This window comes from Stylophora pistillata, chromosome 6 (assembly GCF_964205215.1).
Source record: "Stylophora pistillata chromosome 6, jaStyPist1.2, whole genome shotgun sequence".
In the NCBI taxonomy this organism is placed as follows: domain Eukaryota; kingdom Metazoa; phylum Cnidaria; class Anthozoa; order Scleractinia; family Pocilloporidae; genus Stylophora; species Stylophora pistillata.
The window spans coordinates 12700617-12716077 of record NC_142524.1 but is presented as its reverse complement, the minus strand read 5'-3'; the positions used below and the strand labels follow the sequence as shown (position 1 = coordinate 12716077).

At 37.6% G+C, this 15461-nt stretch overlaps 2 pseudogenes; both read left to right on the top strand.

Moving 5' to 3' along the window:
• The first annotated feature begins 3239 nt into the window (after positions 1-3239).
• Positions 3240-5062, top strand: LOC148728302 (uncharacterized; annotated as a pseudogene).
• A 5011-nt stretch (positions 5063-10073) lies between these two features.
• LOC148728301 (uncharacterized) lies at positions 10074-12037 on the top strand (annotated as a pseudogene).
• The last annotated feature ends 3424 nt before the right edge of the window (positions 12038-15461 follow it).

The window sequence follows — 15461 nt, the reverse complement described above, 5'->3', positions numbered from 1 at the left end:
GTCTGCAAATAACCCCGCAGTCGCATGGCTCTGCTTCATTTCCAAGAACGTTATTTCTATCGAGGGACTTTAAGTTACGAAAAAAAACGGAAATGATAAAAAATGTTGCCTTTTTTCATTGCATTATGAGACTCGCCGGTAGAAATAGAGAAAAAGGTTTTATTGCAGAATCGTTTTAGTACTTGTCTTGCTGGTCAACTGATAAAACGCTTAGTGACAGCGTCGGATGGGCTCGAACGGGAAAATGTATTTATGATGGACAACGAAGTCGATATTGACAAAAATGTGTCTTGGTTATGAATACCCTTCGAAGAATAGATTTGTAACGGAGAAAAATTATCACAATTTCAACCAAATTTAGTGGCTGTTTTCATTAGCTAGCACACCAGGTGCACGTTGGTGTGACGTGAGTTTTAGTTTCAGTCTTGTCTTTCCGGACCTACTCATTACAAAGACTACTGCCTCTTTTAATATTGTGGTCTGTATCTGTTAGTGCTCTTGGAGTTTGTTAAAGCCCAGGAGGCCCCTGGTAGTTTTATTTTCTACATTGTAGTGTTTTACAGTTCTCAAATCTACTTAATTAGAAATGGTGACTGGGAACAAACAAGCTTTGTTCCACCGACCTTGTTTTTTTTATGGCGTGGTGTAGTGATCTTGGCGTGTGGCTAATGACTTCAGAAAAACAAACAATGTTAGTGTGAGCCGAAAGAAAGCTAATGTTGTCAAGAAAATTGTGTTTATTTTTCCACAAAAGTCGGGGACTTTAAAAACTGAAGCGGTGATCAAATTTTGATTACGGCTTAAAGGTGACGGAGTGTATTTGATGCAAATTTGTTTTTGTAAAATACTCTTGGTTGAATTTTGGGTTAACGGTATCGCAGTATCTTATCCATTTTCTTGTTTCGGGCGTCTTTGACATCTTGAACGTCTTAAACAAAACCAATGATCTTAATTGATTCATGGTTGTGTTTTGTTTTTTTTTTTTTTGCAAATATAAAAGTGCATCGATATTGGCAGACCTACCTACAGTTTAAACACCATCTATTTGCCCGCAAACCTTTCTCGGAGGATTTTACAGGAGCCGTTCAACGAATCGATCGACATTTTCGAGGTAAGTACAGACGGTGATCTGATACTCATACTGATAAGTAAAACCGAAAGTTTGGTGCTAAACTACTGCAAATTGAAGAGACAAGATGTCATTGCTCCAAGTCAGTAACTTGGCAAACTCATGGCATGACTCATTCGTACAATTCTAAGTTATTTTTCCTGCCAGCAATACAGAAAAATAAATCTACTCTGCGGTACCCCATTTTAAATTTCACTTTGGTATAAATCATTTGTTCATCAGTCATCGAGACTGGCGAACCCCAGAAAAGGTTGGCCCCTTCCTCAATAAGCATTACCTAATCACTTTCGCGTCAAAAGAAGAGAGAGCTGTAAAGCGCTAGTCAAGATCTTATTCATGATAAGGGGCAGGACATCTCGAGCGGCGTCTAACCGTGTTCGACCTCAGTACGATCACGTACGTTTTCATGATTTTGTTGCCTTTTCTCTACGTTGACAAAGTCCGCTTCTAGGTAAAACTCTGGTACTTAAAACAACCTCGAAAAATCACGGCTTATGTAGTCAGTGGTGATTTTTATCTGACACTTGACGATTCTGTGTTAATTATGGGCAACTTATATATATATATATATATAGGGAAGATACCCAACATCCTGCCCTGGCCCATAACCTTCACGACAATTGACATCACTCCGTTCAATTGAACCACCGGTACTACTGAAATTGTTATTTTCGTTATAAAGACACATTTAGTTATTTGTCGGTATAGAAACAATAGAATTAATTTACTGTGTGATTAATACTTCATATTCTCAATCCATTTGTAGGTTCTCTTTTGTATGAGGTATGTCTATCCTCGAGATAACAAAATCACAGAGAAATGAGGGCAGCTTTTTCGTTAAGCATTACGTAATCACTTTAGCGGATCAAAGTCCTATTTTCGGTTTAGATACAGCAGAATTAAATTAACAATCTGTCCTAGAGATAACCGAACCACAGAGAAATGAGGACAGCTTTTTCGTTAGGCATTGTGTAATCACTTTAACGGGTCAAAGTCTTATTTGCGTTCAGAAGACCGAGCTCACGATCGGTGACTACTCCGTGTTCGACCACTATGCTAGTTAATTGGCAAACCGCAAATAGCGGCCCTAATGGCGAAGTCTGCTGGACTTACTGCTAACTGCAGATCAAGAATAGTATGTTTTTATCATTTTTCAAATAGGCTTACACCCTTAGCCCTTGATTATTTTTCTTTTTTTTAAGCGAGATTACAGTTTAAATTGTGATTGTTTACTTTGACTTTTGTTAATTTTGATGCTGAGATTGAAATTAACTTCGTCTTTTGTTTTTTTTTGGAGATCATGACCGCTCCAAAAAAATATTCTCCTTTCAAGTCAGAGAACTGGAGTTACATACATTATATCAAGCTTTCGAAACCACAATCAACGAATGCTATAAAGACCAGCAGTTTTCTCCCTCAGAGCACGACTCGGCTCGGGTCTTTACAAGAAGAACTGCTATGGTAGTAAAAAATTTGCGAAACAAATGATCTAATGAGAAGAATAATAGGTCTCACGTGCGTTTCGACATAATGTACTTTTCATAGCTATCGTCTGGAAAAAGGCGACATGGGATCATAAAAACATGCGTAATCTGAGAACAGAGACCTCGACAGTAATTTTTTTGCTTCCTCTTAGCACTAAACAACACCTTCACAAATTACACTGAAGAGTGCGTCAAAAGCTGCGTAGGACACATTAAAGTAAACTCATTATTTTTTTATGAATTACTTGCTGTGTAAGATCCCTGATTGATGCGCGTCTAAGGAGCCATTCTTAATCAGATGCGCTGAAAACTTTACTAGACTCTGGTATTTTTTTTAATTGTTATTATTCATTTTTTTTTACGAGTCACTTGATGCAATGTTGCAGCTACTTATAACACCGTTCAAGGAACCAATCAGATTTGAAAATTTATTTAGATAAACCATATAATCATAAGGGATACAAGTTACACACCCTACTGGAATAAGTTGGAGGGAATAACGATTAAGAAGATTTTTGCTTCTTAATCACGCGGCCAGACTCTTCTTCCTCTATTTAAATTTTAAATGCCTTGAGATAGTTATTTAATGAAGATATCCATCTTGTTTGTACGTATTAAGGTCCACCATGAGTGTTCTTCGCCATCTACAGGCGTTGTTGTTGGTATCCCAGCTCACTCGCACCAATGAGTCCCAACAAAAAGTAAATTGTCAAAGCTTTAGGTTTGAAATCGATGAAGACGTCGTCTGTAATCACATTCTTGAGGGTCACGTGTTTCAAAGATTGAAAGTCCGCAGCGCCGCCCATTGTCACGTAAAGTGCAAAGATAACTGCCTGTGCGTTTCCATGAATTATTTTCCTCAGTCCAAAGAAAATAACTGTGAGCTCAACGATGCCAACAAAGACATGAAGCCTGCGGCATTGAAATGGGGTCAGGGAGGAAATTATTATGATTTGGTGAGGAGCTACACGGCAAAGGTGAGAGTGTGAAAGATGGTATCATTTCTGGTTGATAGAGTCGCGTTAGTTGCATTTATTTTACTCTTTTGTGTACATCTCCCCACCCTCTTCCCCAATACCGTTTATGAACGCCTCCGCCGATGAACTTTTCTTTTACCGAAGAATAGTTGAAGAAAAACAATTCGTTTTAAATTCAATTAGGGTGGAGGAAACTACATTCCAGGGATACATCGCTGTGTTAATAAATACTGCAGCCAGAATCCCTGCCTTAACGGAGGAGTATGTCAGTAGATCTGTGACAATCACAGCCCAAGGTTTAACTGCACCTGTTCTAACGAATACAATGGTGAGCGTTGTGGTCAGGTTAAAGATCCAAGGAGCTGCAAAGACATCGCCAGAAACGAAGCCTCGTCATCAGGAAAATACAATATCTTGAATTCAGCCAATGAATTGTTTTCTGTTTACTGTGACTTGCAGTCACAACCTGGCTTTGTATGGGCATTGATACAGTCGTTCTCCATAGCCAATAAAGATATATATAAGGATAAAGGGTTTGGTACGGATTTTCCTGTGAATGACAATAACAATGAACCAGATTGGAACTCTTACCGTCTGTCTTTATCGCATATGCAGGCTCTTGCCAATTACTCCACACATCTGAGAGTGACGTGCAACTTTCCCCCAAATGGCCTGCAGTATAAGGACTACGCACGCGCTGTTCTGGCGGGTCATGACATATTTGGTAACTGGGGTGGAGGTTGCAAATCGTTTGAGTATATTAACATCCATGGAATTAACTGTTCTGATTGCACCGCCTACACAAGGATGGAATTTAATGGTGGTTGGTTAGTAAAAAGTTTTAGAAGCAAAGAGATAGGATGCGATTTTGATGGATCACCTGGAGCAGTTGAGAACGAAAATAATTTTGGACGATATCATTCCGGGAGGATAAATACGAATCACCGCTGCTCTTCCTCGGATCCTTCCACAACACAATACTGGTTCGGGGCTAAACATGGATAGGCTATTCCCAGTTCCAGTAACCAACTAAAATGAGGAAGAGTTATCAGTAGGAGAATAGTCCATTTTACAGCTGTGTGCTTGGTTACCAAGCCTTTGAACAGGAGTCAAGCAAAGGGTGACCTTGGTATTATACAAATGTTGCTGCTTTTCAAATGTAAATTACTTTGTTATCGTGCTAACTTGATACTGGTTTTTAACACAACAATGTCACCTTCAGCCTCACTCCAAATCAAAGGCTTTGCAACTAAGTGCACAACCATGAAACGGCCTATTAGATAACGTTTTACTTTTCTTTAAGGATTCTGTTTTTTGCTTTTAATTTTATTCAACAGAGTTCTGTGGCTTCTCTGAATTACCGCTTCCCATAAGATGACGGTGATAGAGCGATTTTCGAGTGCCAAAAACCGAAACAACGTAGACAGCCAATCAAAATTTAAAAAAGATAATCAGGAGCCAATTGAAACTAAAAGAAAGACAAGTTAACCGTCGTAACATGTGATTGATTTTTGCTTTGCATTGATTTGGTGCGAGAGTCGCCTAACCGCAAAGGAGATGAATGCAAAACTAATGCAATTCTGGCTCCCTTTTGAGAGGGTCTCAATGAAGTTATCTGATAGCCATTGGGCGGATAAATTGGCAAATTTCAACTGATAGTCGTAAAAAGAAGTAGGTGGAGACTATTCCACGGAAAGTGCTCACGAACGTTTTTTATTCCCGAGTCGCAATGCATGATGATGACATTTCATTCATACTGGGATTTTTTCTTACTGACAGACGCACTTAAAAGATTGGAAGCGAAGGACGGTGAAAATACACCGTTCGTCCAATCAGAGACACGAACGATAGTGCTTCACATATTTCCGGTTACAACAACCATGGACTGATGATACTAACCGTTAGGCGTCAGTAAAATGGCCAAATTTGCAACCATTGGCTGTAAAAGCCATTACCCTTTTGAGACCCTCTTAAAAACAAGAACGAAATTGTGCAATTATAGTAGTGTAATAATAATTTATGGCTTGAATAGCGCAACTCACCGTATGGATATGTTCAAATATGCCTTACATGTAAATCTAAACCTTTTTATAAACTTATATCGATAACATAACATATACATGCAATTTATGTAGCATAGTCCTAAATTGAATTAAAAAGTCTAAGAAGTTGGAATAAGTTATTTCCATGAGTTAGAACCATCAAGGGCGAAGACCAAATGCAATTCTTGTGTATCCAAGATGGCTTTAGGGAGTGTTTGTATAGGACTTGGTTGCTATCCGCGGAGGGGCAGCATCACTTTTCATTTAATCTTCTGAATGCTGTTTCATACTGTAAGATATTAGTTTATCATTTTTATTTAGAGTGTAGGCGACAATTTGCAGTTGAATGACTCGAAAACCGATGTATTATCCAGCCATAAAAGTTCATCTCAGGGAACAGTAGGACGAGAGAAGTGCACTTCTTTTTAAACTTTGTCCAAAACAACTCATTTTCTATCTATTGTCGATAGAACGAGTTCTGACCATTTATGAAAAGTGATTAATAATGAAAATGCCTCTTCTTTCTTACCAATGGGCTTCAGTCAAAATATTACTTTAGGGAAGCCTCTTTTGAGACTGATCGTAGTGCGAGAACTTTAATTTCTCCTTCTTCTTTGTTAATTACTATCTGTCAAGAAAGGGACAAGAAAAGCGGTGTTTTGAGAAGAATTCAAAATTAAGAACGCCTCTAGATCACAGCCGGGAAAACTGATTTGTCATTCGTCCCTTTAGGCTAAAAAAGGTACAAATATCAGTCAGTCATAACTAGGTGTAGTAATCAATAAAGTATTTTAGCCATCTGAGTCATCTCAATAATTTCTGTGAATGTAAAATACTCAAAATACGTGATAACATTTTAGCTTGAACATTCACTTTAGTATAAATGAGAAAACTGTACAGGTTTTCTTGTGAATATTACGAAAATAAAAGAACCAGCTTCATGTAACGAAACTATGAAAGAGTACTTAGTCAGTAGATCGTTGGGAAATTTTTTCTGTCGTGTTTGTTTGTTTGTTTAAAGTTATAGCAAGTATTTGTTATCTCTTTAGTCTTTTTAAGATTAGATAAGTTGGTAAGCATTCGAATGTACAGTGGTAGTTCATCTTGGCTCTGGAATTATAAAGGGAAAGCATAATTATTATGGGGAGCTTATTCCTATGAAAGCTAAAAATGATGACAGAATCTCTATCGTGTCCTGTTTACTAGGAAACTGCATGCAGAAGTGGATGATCTTTATGAAACGCTTTACAACTCTCAGAGACGCAAAATTGCAGTAATTGCAATTGTTTACGCTTCTTTCTGGCTTCTGAATCAAACTTAGTTACTTTAGAAGCAAGAAAGAAGCAACAAAAACGACAAATTTAACCATTTTCCTCCTGAGGAAGTGAACTTGAATTAAACTTTAAATTTTTTAACTACATACAATGACTCCCCGGGAGAAATACACCAGAGAGCAATGCACTTCGTTGAAATATGTTTCTCTCTTTTGTAAACCAATCAGAACCCAACATTATTTGGGTACTTACGCATTTATTTTTACAGTAATTTATAATTTACCAGATCAGCCTCAACGTTAAACCCGTTAAAACGACCAAGAAACGCTCGGTAGAATGTGAGATGATAATTGATCATGGGGAAAGCTGAAGAAAAAATGATGGTATGAAAGACAAGGCAAAAGAAAACTACTCTTTGTAGCTGAAAAGTGCATCGATTGGATGAGGAAAACGCGATTTTTTTGGTCAGAATATCACTCTGCCTTTGCAATAGTAAACTAACAAATATGGAAAATGGAAGGTCTCGAGCATAGTTTTGGTGTTGCGAAAAGGTTTTTTTCAGATCGGATGAAGAAGACCCGCTCGTTTCTAATATTTTTTCCATCTTCCTTGTGGATTCCATTGTCATCCCTCCAGTAAAGAGACGGGAACTTATTTTTCTTAAAAAAAAGATAATAACTATAATGATTGAGCTCTTTCAATTTAATCGCGTGCGAAATTTAAAATTCATAGTGTGATTTCTTAGTTCAATCGCGTGTTTTCAATATTATCAGTTATCTCGGTGGTATAAGAATTTTTCTCCAGCAGGTATTGCAACAATTGGAAACTGAAAGCGAAGAATTGTTCTTTCCTCCGCTTATCGTGTATGTGTTGTTTTTCAAAACACGAATTCATTTGTAGCATGCTCCGTCACCCACCCGAAAATTCAAAGATTTGGCTTGGACCCGGAAATTCAAAGATTTGGCATGGACCAGCGGATCAAACAATTGGGTGATGTGTACTATGTACAGTCATATAATAGATCTATACAATTACCCTTGCAAATGATTTGAGACTTTTTGTCAAAAGTTAAAAATGTGCTTCAGGTTTGAATTTTTTTTTGTCTTCATTTTACCTCGCAAAAGCAAATGATTGACAGAAGAAAGGAACTTGTTCCTCTCCACTTTGTTTTCTTAGCCGCCTTTATTAAGGTATATCAGGATTCAATACAAAACTGTAACAAAGCTGAACAGCTTTGTGATAGTCTTTTAGAACTGTGTACGCTTCTTTCGCTCTCCAATTCCATTTATCAACCAGTATCTTATTCAAAGGCTCTTTAAAGGATGTCATGGATGAGCAAAAAGCGAAGATGTAAAATAACTTTTGATTGCAGATGTCTTGGTACATCATGAATAAAGGCTGATAGTTTCGAAAAAAAGTGTTTGGGGCTGCGTCGGCGGGAGTAACGAAATAATTTGGATATATCAACAAAGTTGAAGTGTTAAATTGGCCACCGTAACGATTACAAAAGCTGATGTTTCGAGCGTTAGCCCTTCGTCGGAGCGAAGGGCTAACGCTCGACACGTCAGCTTTTGTAATCGTTACGGTGGCCAATTTACCACTTCAACTTTGTTGATATATCCAAATTAAATTATCTTGGTACATTAATTTTCCTACTGGTGAATAGCATGTCGCATCATTCTCCCAGATATGTGTTTATCTTGAATTAGTTTTCTCTGTGTAAATTATTTATGGGATGAGTGCTACCCTTTATTTCAAGTTCAATGGGAAAAAATTCAAAATTCAACATAATTAACGACAAAGCACTTCACCTCGCAAGCAACAGAGTTAAGAACAAAGACTTTCAATTTCTTACCAAATTGTACATAAATTATTTAAGAAGACTTCCCGCGGTAACTAATCAAGAACAAAACAACAACAAAAAGATGAAAAACAGTAAGCTGTGAGAGCCAACAAGGATGAAAACATGGTGTCAGTTTCAAATTTAACTGCGATATGTATACAGAAGATAAAATGAGTTTTTCCTTTCCTTGCATAGTAAAATAATTAATCATATCTTTTGGGTACGAAGACCATCAAAACAAAGCCCATTCAAACTATGAACGTCATATATTCATATATTCACCATTCAGTTTAATTTATTAACGGAGTGAAAAAGGATGCAAACTTAAATGAACATTTTTCTTACGTAAGCTTCCATGCAAACCTAACTTCATGGTTGTCTCCTGGTGGTCTTCACCATCCTTCTCGGTGAGAAGTTGAACATGATTGGTCGTATAAAACAAGATCCTAACTTAACTCCTTAACTGTGCATTAAGCATCAACAATTTGCTATCCTTCTCATGTTTAAAAACTAAAACAATGGTGAATAAACTTACAAAACAATTATTTAACTACCTGCAACCAGAAAAAATATTCGCATCTTTTTGTGAGTTATTGAAAGAAAGAGAAAAACATTTTGTTTTCGAAAAGCTGGAATAGGAAGTGGTTCATAAAATCTCAAGATTTGAAACTTTGAAAAAATTTTAATATATCTAATTAACTATACGAATTCAAAAGTTTGTTCTGTTTAAAAGATAAAACTTTTTTCTAACGTTTGTGTCAAAGACAATGCATCACGACCCCCTATAATGTGGATGAAATATAAAACCTCATAACACTGCTTTTCGAATCATTTTGAAGAGAGGGCTTGCCTTTCAGTGTTAAAAGGAGATTTCTTACCAATTTATGGTGGGTGCAGTTTCTCATTTTCATTCAATATTTTAAAGCGCTAAAAAAGATTCTATAGTGGCTGCGAACATATTTCTCTGTCTTTGAAACTTCAAAGCGGTCTTCAGCTAATTTAATTGCTTTCAGATTCAGCACGGTATATTTAGGCGCAATTTCGCTAAAGCCTAAATTTTCGTCCAAGTTTCTTTTCGAAATTCAGTAGATTAGTGACTTTTGTGGTAAAGATCATCACCACAGATATCAATAAACGTTCATAGTCCTTCAAACAGTGTACCGAAACCTTGCCATCGCGAGCTGGAAAGTTCGTGGCCGGTGAACTGATCTCCGGTAAATTTAATATACGTGACACCACATATTTTTTTCGTTTCAGGTCACACCATCCTTGGAGGATAGAAATAAACGTAAATCATTTTGTCGGCAGTTGTTTTATTATTACTATGCGCATTGTACGTTATCTACAAGTGGTGTTGTTTGTCCTAAACCTGACTCTTTCCGTTATGGCACAGGATTACGTAACCTGTCAAAACTTCAGGTTTGGTGTCGATGAAGATGGCGTCTATAACTACATTCTCGAGGGTCATGTGTTTCGAAGATCGACAGTCCATAACGCCGCACAGTGTCACCTGATGTGCCAAGACGACTGCCTGTGTGTATCCATGAATTATTTCCCTAAGTTCAAAGAAAATAACTGTGAGCTTAACGATGCCAACAAAGACATGGAGCCAGCGGCGATGAAATGGAATCGAGGAGGAGATTATTATGATTTAGTGAGGAGCTACATGGTGAAGGTGAAAAGAAAATTTGAAATCAGGGCCTTCTTTTTAGGTGTTGGTTTCTTACTCCTATTTTCTCTCCTTCCTTCCTGCTTTCCTTTTTTATCAATTTAATTGTTCGATTAACTGTCCCTCCTTCATGATTTTTTCCTTTCATATTCAATTCCCATCCGTCTACATTGTCCCTCCCATTTTCACTCTTTGCTCCCTCCCTTCGTTGGACCGGTATTCACTGCTTCCTCCCTCCATAAACGAGCACTTCCTTTATTTTTTCATTTATTCGCTATCTACACCCTCCTACCTTCCTCACTCATTAACCTCCCCTCTCTCTCTCCCGATTCACTTCTTCTCCCCCTTCCATGTTGATCAACTCTCTCCTCCCTAGACACGCTCTTTTTTTCGCATTTTTCTTGTTTGTTCCCTCTTTCCTCCCTTCCTTATTTACTTTCATCACACTCTTTCCTTGTTGACTCTTCCCTTCCTTTGTTGCTCTTTATCGCTATTATTATGTAATTGTTCTCTTCCCCTTCACTCGCTACCTTTCTCCTTCCTTTCTCCCTTCTCTTCTACCTTCCAAGCATCTTTTTTCGCCTCTCCCTTCCTTCCCTCCTAACATCTCTATCTGAACACATCGTAAGCTGCTAGCTCAAACGTACATGCAAGTATATATGTAACAGACCAAAGGGAATAGTGTGCATCTTTTAGACTGTGTCTTAACAAAAATGATTTGAATTACAACTAATCAGTATGCGAATGTGCATGAAGTACTGATATAAATTGTATCGCTTTGTTATAGGATGGAGATAAATATATTCCAGGAAAACATCATTGTGTCAACAGATGCTGCCGCACCAATCCTTGTCTCAACGGAGGGGTATGTCAGGAGATTTGTTATACGCACAGCACCAGGTTTAACTGCACCTGTCCTGACTCATACACTGGTCTACGATGCGAGAAGATTGCATATCCGAGAAGCTGCAAAGACATCGCTGAAAATGGTGCCTCAACATCAGGAATTTATGGATTCTTTGGCTCAGCCAATAAACCATTTTCTGTTTACTGTGACCTCCAGTCAGAACCTAGTTTTGTATGGACATTGATACAATCATTTTCCTTCGGTGAGAAAGACCTATTTATTGGAAAAGCATTTCTCTACGATTATCCAGTGAATCAGGATACAGAGGAACGAAATTGGAACTCGTATCGCCTGTCCAAGCAAAAGATGAAGGCTCTTTCCGATCGTTCCAACACATTTGAGAGTAACTTGCAACTTTCCAAAAGATGGTCTGCTTTATACGGACTACGCACGCACCAAGCTGACAAGTCATAAGATATTTTCTAGCTGGGGTGTTAAAGGATTATGCATAAGGTACGAATATATCAACATCCGAGGTATAAACTGTTCTGATTGTACCGCGCATACCAAACAACAGGAAATCCCAAAGGCCGCGTGGAACGTTAAAAGTGGAATCAGCAAGGAGATGGGTTGTGAATTTGATGGTGAGAAAGGCGCAGTTCAGGGTGAGAGAAATTTTGGAAATTATCACAAATTTAATCCAAATCACCGTTGTACATCTTCCTCTGCTTCCACAACGCAGCACTGGTTTGGATTTAAACGTAATTTGTAGAACAGATTTCGATTGGTCAACGTTCTGTCTGAATTAAGTAGGGTGGTGAAGCAAAGTACCTATCAACCTTAACAAGAAAAGCATCAAGAAGCCAAGAACGTATTTTGCTCGTGTATTTGTATATGTAGCGCACCACATTGAGTTTTTTTCCTCACTTAGCTCACACTCATCCATTTGAGACTACTCGCTCCTCGCGTTAAAACTCATTTCAGGAACCAGCAAGGATTAACGTTTTGAAAGTAAAAAAAATCAGGGACAGTGTGAACTGATTATCAACTGCAAAACAAGCTTTAGTCAGTTCCAAAAAGATGCTGAAAGCTTCCCAAAAGACAACTGCTGAAATTAAGGCCTGTGGCAGTTCCTCCATGCAGAGGTTATCAAAGAATTTGCATATATTTGTGCATTTCATATAATGTTAAACCTTAAAAGGCACGGAAAAGGTGATAAATTAGAATCACCAACGGCCAGGTCAGTCTGGTTCAAACCTTTAAATTTATTGAATTTGTTGCATAAAAACAGCATGGTCGCTAAACAGGAAATGGAGCGACACTTTTTCGTCAGTTGACTTAAACATTTTAGTTCTTCCGTCGTCTTTGCCTAATTACATCAGGATTAGATGTTAATTGTTCATAACACTGTACTTGTCATTGATGAGAGATAAGATTTTAAAAAAGCTGACCTTTTCTTCAAATTTTACGCTTAATATCGAAGTCATGCTAAGTTGACGAAAAGATACCGCAATATTGTGTGACAAAAAGGTCAAAAGAGATGAAAGTATGCCATGAACTTTACATTTATCAGCGACCCGGTCTGCGCACAAAAAATTATGAATATGATAATAACATTACTCAGAGCGTACACAAATTTCCTGGGATTATTATACATTACACTAACAATGCGCTACCAGCTGCACTTCCAGGTTTACAAGAGTTTGGGCTATTTTGTCGAAAATGCAATGCGAACCACCGAACAGCTGTCACAAGCCATTTAAAGGCTTTTAAAAAGGTCTTGTATGATATATTTTCAAATCAAAATATATATTCTCTTTATTTATTTATTTATTTATAACAACTTCATTGTAATAATCAATACAAAAGGCTGCCATTAGAGAGGAACTGAATCCTCATGTAAGATGACCCCCAAAAATATCTACAAAGCTATGAAGGAAATAAGCTTTATCCTTGTAGTTTTATCCTTATCCTTAAGCTTTATCCTTGTAGTTTAAGTCCTCTTAGTTTCTTTCTTGGCCCACCACAGGCGGCGCGTCCAGCTTGAAAAGAGTTCGGGCTAAAATGACAACAAATGTAATGCGATCCGTTGAACGGCTGTCACGCAAGAGGTTATGTATTTGGTTCATTTAATTTGGATATATGAACAAAGTTGAAGTGGTAAATTGGCCACCGTAACGATTACAAAAGCTGACGTTTCGAGCGTTAGCCCTTCGTCGGAGCGAATAGAGGAATTGTGGGTTGTGTGTGCTTTTAAAGGCAGAGAATGGAGCTACGTTATTGGTGGGAACATGGCAACGAGAAAAACACGAATAAATTAGTGGAATGAAAAGCGTTCGTTGATCCCTATGGGATTTAGACTGCTGGTTTGAAAGATGAGTTTTTGTTCGAGATTTTTACGGCTTTCCGTGCTACCTAAGTGTAAGGAAAGACCTTAGATGGCCATATGTTGCTTAGAATGATTAGGTAAATTAAAATGTCTAGCGACTAACTTCTTTTCACCGTGGATATTACGTCTTTTTACACTGTCATTCCTAATGGCGAAGGCTTTCTGGCCCTTAAACATTTTTTTGATCAACGTACTGATAAGGAACCTAAATCTGAAACACCACTACGCTTAGCCGAACTAGTGCTCACACTCAATTGTTTTTCATTCAGAAACAACTTCTTCAAACAAACCAATGGTGTAGCCATGGGCACCAAAATGGGACCTAGATATGTCAATCTTCTTGTAGGTTTTGTCGAACATCAACTTTTCAGGCAATACAACGAATGAGCAATACAAACGCAGACCTCGAAAACGCAGACCTCGAAAACGCAGACCTCAAAAACACAGACCTCGAAAACACAGACCTTTAAAAGTCTTTTGGATCCTTTTAGTTTTCTGAGCAACCGAGATCGAGTTCACTTTCTCGAGCTCGAAGGCGTGGTGAATATCATCAAATAATCGACAATATTCACCGAATCTGAGGCGAATAATTGTTTATTTAGTATAATTTCAGAGCTGAGCAAAGAGTTTCCAGCAATCTGATCGGTCGAGCGGTTCCTTACATGACCCTATATAAACCGTTCCACGCGGTTTATATAATATGCTAAAATAAAATGTTAATAATTGTTACTAAAATGTTATGATTTTAGAAATTTCTCTGTTGTTCAGCTCTGAAATTATACTAAAACAATTATTCGCCTCAGGTTCGGTAAATATTGTCGAATAATCCCCTCGACTCCGTGTCGGGGATTATTCGACGATATTCACCTCACCTTCGGCGAATAATTGTTAATTATAAGGCCTTACACTGTACAAAGGTCTTACAGAGGCCTTACAAAGGAAAAGTTGAATAGATGTTGAAAGTTTAAACCAAGTTAAACTTGATTCAACATGCTTTCAACATCTTTTACGTTTTCAACAATGTTGAAAATAGGCACCGAAAATTAGGTTCAACAAATTGTTGACTTCATGCTGAGGTAAATGTTAAAATATTTTAAACGGGCCTTAATACTGAACAGCTGTCTGCAAACTTCTTAAGTATAAATTCAAACTCGTTCAGTACAATTTCTAACTCATTCAGTGCATCTGTGTACTGAATAAGTTTGTTTTTGATGAGCTGTTTTATTACGCATTGATGATTGGACAGTTTTTACTTTTCGAGTGTGATAAGCATACTCAACAAGTTAATAGTTAGCTGATTGGCTAATTTTGTACTAGTTAGTTCATTCCAGATTCTTTTTTGGTATTCCAAAAAGGTTTTAGCCTGTGTTACTAATAACAGATATGAAACATTCACATACAGGTAACACTCACAATGATCTTTTGCGATTACATCTAGCTTCTTAATTGGGGTTTAAGGTCAAAACCTTTTTGGTTTGGATTTGCCTGACTTTTTTATGTGGCTTTTGTAGGTAAAAATCAGATTTAGGTAAAAAAAAAACACTATAACCATGGCTGAATCTCCATTCCCTATGTCCCCTAACATGTGTAGAAACTCTGTTCTTTTCTTGTAGGTTTATCATTTGATAAACAACTGGCACACCTTACATTGAAATCAGTGTATAGAGTTAACCCTTTAGGCCCAAAGAATGACCAGCATCAAATTTCTCCTTGTAAGATCAAAACCATGTGAATCAAGAGTGGTTGCAAGAATTAAGGACAAGACATTGCTCACTATATCATTTTTTTTAATATTTCACCAATGTCT